The following is a 5,732-nucleotide window of genomic DNA, read 5'->3' as shown; positions in this document are numbered from 1 at the left end:
CGGTTAATGGGTCACTGCAACTGACCGGTACAATGGGTATGGAGGATTTGGGCCCTACAAGGGATGTAACTACATGGCCTGCCTTCGCATGTGCATATCCTACACTAACAAGTGGAGGCGGTGTCTGTGTAAAAGTTGTGGATCCCACAGGGTGTGTAGCTATACACCCGCCCACTCCCAAAGTGTCTGTGAAAAACAGTTTTTTAAACTTCCTCCCCCATACTCATCATTATGCCTCTGCCCCTCCCTCTCCCAACGTAAGGAGTCACATTATCAAAAAAAATGCCCACTACCATACTGTAAACTGAATATTCTCAATACAAAACTAAAATGATGGGAATGGGATTATAAATACATCTCTTCGAACAGGCATCTTCCCAGATGCCTTCAAAACAGCTGTTGTAAAACCCTTACTAAAGCAACCCAACCTACATGGTAATGTACTGACCAGCTATAGGCCGATATCCAATCTTCCATTCATTAGTAAAATACTTGAAAAGATAGTTTCAGTCCAAATAAACTCCTTTCTTAAAGAAAACAATATCATAGATACATTTCCATCAGGTTTTCGAACAAGCCACAGCACTGAAACTGCTTTTTATAAAGTAATCAGCTACCTCAGAATAAATTTGGTGGCACGGTGGCTCGGTTGCTTGCACTGCTTGCACTGCCGCCTCACAGCAAGAAGGTCATGGGTTCGATTCCCACATGGGGCGCTGTTGGCTCTGGGGGGCAGGTCCTCCCCAGAGTGCACAGTGCTCAAGTGGGCTATCTCCCGGGCCTTTCTGTGTGGAGTTTGCATGTTCTCCCCGTGTTCACAAGGGGTTTCCTCCACTAAGGACCCCAACAGAAAAAACATGCAAAATAACAGAACACATGTCCATCCCTGATGGACAGTTCACTTCACTTGGTCCCCGGGCGCTACAAGCCGCCCACTGCTCCTGGGGGGTCCTTGAGGAAGGACAGTCCAGGATGGGAAAAAGCAGAAAATAAATTCACCGTGACCTCCGGCTTACCTGCGTGTGTGTGTGTCCTGTGTCGCCTCCATATATGCACGTGTGTGTTCCAGTGTGTCGTGTGTGCCATTAAAAACCTGGACAAAGGTCTTAATTATAATTATTATTTGAATGCAAATAAGGTCTTAATCCTTGTCCTCTTAGACCTAAGCACAGCATTTGATACGATTGACCATGACATCCTAATCAATCGTTTTGAAAAGTTAGTTGGGCTTTCTGACTCTGTGTTTAAGAAACATGACATCTGCTTTGGGGTTGCACAAGGGAGCTGTCACGTCAGAGCCCGGACCTGCACCAGCCACGCCCCCTTTGGTTTCCACTCGCTCACCTGCACCGCGTTCACACTCACCTGAATACTGATCACCCACACCTGTTTACTGATCACCCACACCTGTCACTTCCCTACATATACCTCGCACTCCCTTCACTCTGTGTCTGGTCTCGCACTACAAGGATTACCTTCCAGTTCCTGATGTTTGATGAGTATCATCGCTGTTCGTATCCGAGTTAACCTTTGTTTGTTTCATAGCCTTAGGTATAGTTTAGTTCATAGTCTTGTCGAGTTTGACTCGAGTGTTTTGTTTTACGCTACGGCGTTTGGTTTAGATAGTTTAGAGAGTTGGACTCTGTCATTCCCTTTCTGCGCCTTCCGTGCCTGTTTCATGAGCCTGTGCTTCGAGCCTGTGCCCCTCCGTGGGTTTGTCCACCACGTGTATCTACGTGTGAGGATCTGTTCCTCATCGTCTGTGTTCCCTGCAACCTGTTGGTCTGTCGTGTTTGTTCCCTGGCTGTTCGTCCGCAATAAACTCTGTTTCCGAAAACTACATCTCTGTGTCCGTCAGTTCCGTGACAGGAGCTGCCTTGGTCCATTATTATTCTCACTATACATGCTGCCACTTCGGGACATCATTAGAGAACACAATATATGTTTCCATAGTTATGCGGATGACAAGCAACTATACATCTCTGCTGAACCAAATTTTGCTGCAGCTATAAACTCTATTACTACCGGTCTTTTGGCGAGAAATAAGTGGAAGAGCAATCATTTCTTAAGTTAAACAAGGACAAAACTGAGATCCTACTAGTCTGCCCTAAAACAAAGAGAAATGCTGTTTAATAACCTGGGGAAATTAACTCCCTGGAAGTTTACAAGTTATAGTTTATTTTACATTGTTCAATGTTTAATTGTACAATACAAATAAGCTCCATTTGTTTTTTTTCTCATTCTAAGTCTATGTATGATGAATCATACACCAAATGTTTGTGGGTGTGTGTGTGTGCGTGTGTGTTTGTGTGTGTGCCAGGTAAGCAGGCGTGTGTGGGTGAATCACTGGTGTGGATGGAGCTCCTGCTCTTCCTGGTGTCCATAGTGCAGCAGTTCCACCTCAGCACCCCTGGAGGACCATCCAGCAATAACACCCCAGAGCTCAGCACCCCTGGAGGACCATCCAGCATTAACACCCCAGAGCTCAGCACCCCTGGAGGACCATCCAGCAATAACACCCCAGAGCTCTGCACCCCTAAGGGACCATCCAGCAATAACACCCCAGAGCTCTGCACCCCTGGAGGACCATCCAGCAATAACACCCCAGAGCTCTGCAACTCTGGAGGACCATTCAGCAATAACACCCCAGAGCTCAGCATCTTTGCCAACGTCCATCACCAGTACCAGCTCATTGTCATCCCCCGCTGACTAGCCATGGTACTGCAGCCCAGAAGCTTGGATGTTAGAGGAGGTCTCCGGAACGATGGAGAGGAGCTCGGAGAGGAGCTCAGGGAGGAACTCAGAGAGGAGCTTGTCGGCTATGAGCATCACCTCTGTCACCCTGCTGATGAGCTCTGCCCTCTTCTCGTCCACAAAGGCAGCTGCCTCCTGGCTGTCGACCTGTCCTGGGCTCCTGCTGGGCTGCAAGTAGTCCCTACTGCCAGAGATATATAACTCTATATGACTCAGACAGACATATCATATGTATCTATATCCATATAACTCACAGCCACCTACTGCAGAGATATATAACTATATGACTCAGACAAACTATATGTCTCTAGTATATCCATATAACTCCATTTACACCTGCACACTAGCGAGGCTGTTCACACCTGCACACTAGCGAGGCTGTTCCCATCTGCACACTAGAGAGGCTGTTCCCATCTGCACACTAGCGAGGCTGTTCACACCTGCATACTAGAGAGGCTGTTCCCATCTGCACACTAGAGAGGCTGTTCACACCTGCACACTAGCGAGGCTGTTCACACCTGCACACTAGCGAGGCTGTTCCGTTATTTGTTCTCCGAATGCTCAGAAGGAGTCTCCGTCCTTGACAGCCTCTGGAAGTAGACCTCTGTGTTTGTCTATCTTATGTGTATGTCTCATGGGTTGATGTGTGTGTGTGTGTGTGTGTGTGTGTGCGTTTGTCTGTCTTCCGTGTATGTCCCATGGGTTGATGTGTGTGTGCGTGTGTGCTGATTGGCCAGGGGTGGAAGCTGTCTGATGAGGATGCAGAATTTTTCCAAAACTACAAGCTACATTTTATGTGTTGCATCTAAAGCTGTTTTTGTGTGTGTGTGTGTGTGTGTGTGTGTGTGTGGCCTGTAAGTATTTTTTGTTTAAAAAGGTTCCTAACTGACTGAAATAAGCCTGAAGTATCTAAGAGGCAGCCATGACGAGAGCTGGTCCAATTCTCTACATGCTGAGGAAAGGTGTTTCAGTGCTTCCTTTCTCTATCTTTACAACGTAATGTTTTTCTTTTTTGACTATCCGACCGCAGCCTCCGTCTCTGTGCTTTCACACCAGGGGAGGTAGTGACTTCATAAGGAAAGGGCCCAGGTGTACCTCATGGCACAGGTGACTGGCGTTAGGCTGCATCTGGGTAGGGACAGAAACACAACAGGAAACAGCACAACAACAAGCCAGCAAGGAGAGTCAAAATTCACACCTCACAAAAGCTCAAAAAAGCACCTCACAAAAGAAAATCTGAGGTTCGTAACAGTGTGTGTGTGTGTATGGTTTGTTTTTGCGTATGATTCTGAAGATGATCTGTGCCCCTTGTGTATGCCTGTAGTGATATACCTGTAGAGCTGGGTGTCATCTGCATAACTATGATAGTTGATGTTATGCTTCCTAATGACACCACGAAGGGGTAGCATGTATAGACTGAAAAGTAAGGGCCCTAAAATGGATCCTTAGTGTGTCTGTAGTGATGAAGCCCATTCCTATCTGTGTTTGATTTAGTGTGTCTGTAGTGATGTAGCCTAACCTATCTGTGTTTCATTTAGCGAGTCTGTGTAGTAAGAAGCCCATTCCTATCTGTGTTTGATTTAGTATGTCTGTGTAGTAAGAAGCCCATTCCTATCTGTGTTTGATTTAGTATGTCTGTGTAGTAAGAAGCCCATTCCTATCTGTGTTTGATTTAGCGTGTCTGTGTTGTATGAAGCCCATTCCTATCTGTGTTTGATTTAGTGTGTCTGTGTCGTATGAAGCCCATTCCTATCTGTGTTTGATTTAGCGTGTCTGTGTTGTATGAAGCCCATTCCTATCTGTGTTTGATTTAGTGTGTCTGTGTCGTATGAAGCCCATTCCTATCTGTGTTTGATTTAGCGTGTATGTGTTGTATGAAGCCCATTCCTATCTGTGTTTGATTTAGCGTGTCTGTGTTGTATGAAGCCCATTCCTATCCGTGTTTGATTTAGTGTGTCTGTAGTGATGAAGCCCATTCCTATCTGTGTTTGATTTAGCGTGTCTGTGTTGTATGAAGCCCATTCCTATCCGTGTTTGATTTAGTGTGTCTGTAGAGATGAAGCCCATTCCTATCTGTGTTTGATTTAGCGTGTCTGTGTTGTATGAAGCCCATTCCTATCTGTGTTTGATTTAGTGTGTCTGTGTCGTATGAAGCCCATTCCTATCCGTGTTTGATTTAGTGTGTCTGTAGAGATGAAGCCCATTCCTATCTGTGTTTGATTTAGCGTGTCTGTGTTGTAAGAAGCCCATTCCTATCTGGTGGCAACCACACGAAGGAAAGCACAGAGAAAGAGTTCAACTGACTAAAATGTTTTGGTGAATGAATGTTAGAACACTTTATTAATTCATTAGTCAAATATAACCAGAGAAGTTAATGTGGCGTAAATAAGTGTAATACATCGATGTAAAAGAGAATTTCTTGTATGAAAATATACATTCTTTAATATTACTGTTTTTCAATGTCAAATATATACATGCCCTGTAGGTTTAACAATAAGGTTGTACACAAAATCACAGCCACAAAATCATATATTTATATTAATGTGTTTTCTTATGTTTGAAGGTGGGACACTTTCAATGATGCACACCTCCACACTCGATAGATAGTTTCATTGTTTGTTCACTGAATGCAAGGAAGGAGTTTTTCCTAGCTTTTAAAGTTTATCTGAGAGAGACCTGAGCTCAGATTAAGATCCATCCTCCTCTTGTAGGTGTCTTGTAGAAGGGGCTCCTCAGGGTTGAGTTCATCTGAAAGACATTTTCATCTTAACTTCATATCAACACAAGGAGGTTCTAGAACTATAACTCACAGCCACCAAATGCAGAGCTATATAACTCTACATGACTCAGACAGACATAGTATATGTATCTATATCAATATAACTCACAGCCACCCAATGCAGAGATGTGGCACGGTGGCTCAGGTGCTTGCACTGCTGCCTCACAGCAAGAAGGTCATGGGTTCGATTCCCGCATGG

General features: G+C 44.9%; 1 long non-coding RNA gene across 1 annotated transcript; it reads right to left on the bottom strand.

The window, feature by feature from the left end:
- Nucleotides 1-5,065: 5,065 nt before the first annotated feature.
- LOC122131070 lies at nt 5,066-5,732 on the bottom strand. The gene is made up of 2 exons (XR_006152011.1): nt 5,643-5,732; nt 5,066-5,502 (listed from the first exon to the last, which is right to left on the bottom strand). It is a non-coding gene; the product is annotated as an uncharacterized LOC122131070 (long non-coding RNA).

The sequence above is a fragment of the Clupea harengus genome, unplaced genomic scaffold (genome assembly GCF_900700415.2).
Source record: "Clupea harengus unplaced genomic scaffold, Ch_v2.0.2, whole genome shotgun sequence".
Classification (NCBI taxonomy): domain Eukaryota; kingdom Metazoa; phylum Chordata; class Actinopteri; order Clupeiformes; family Clupeidae; genus Clupea; species Clupea harengus.
This window is presented reverse-complemented; position numbering and strand designations above follow the sequence as displayed.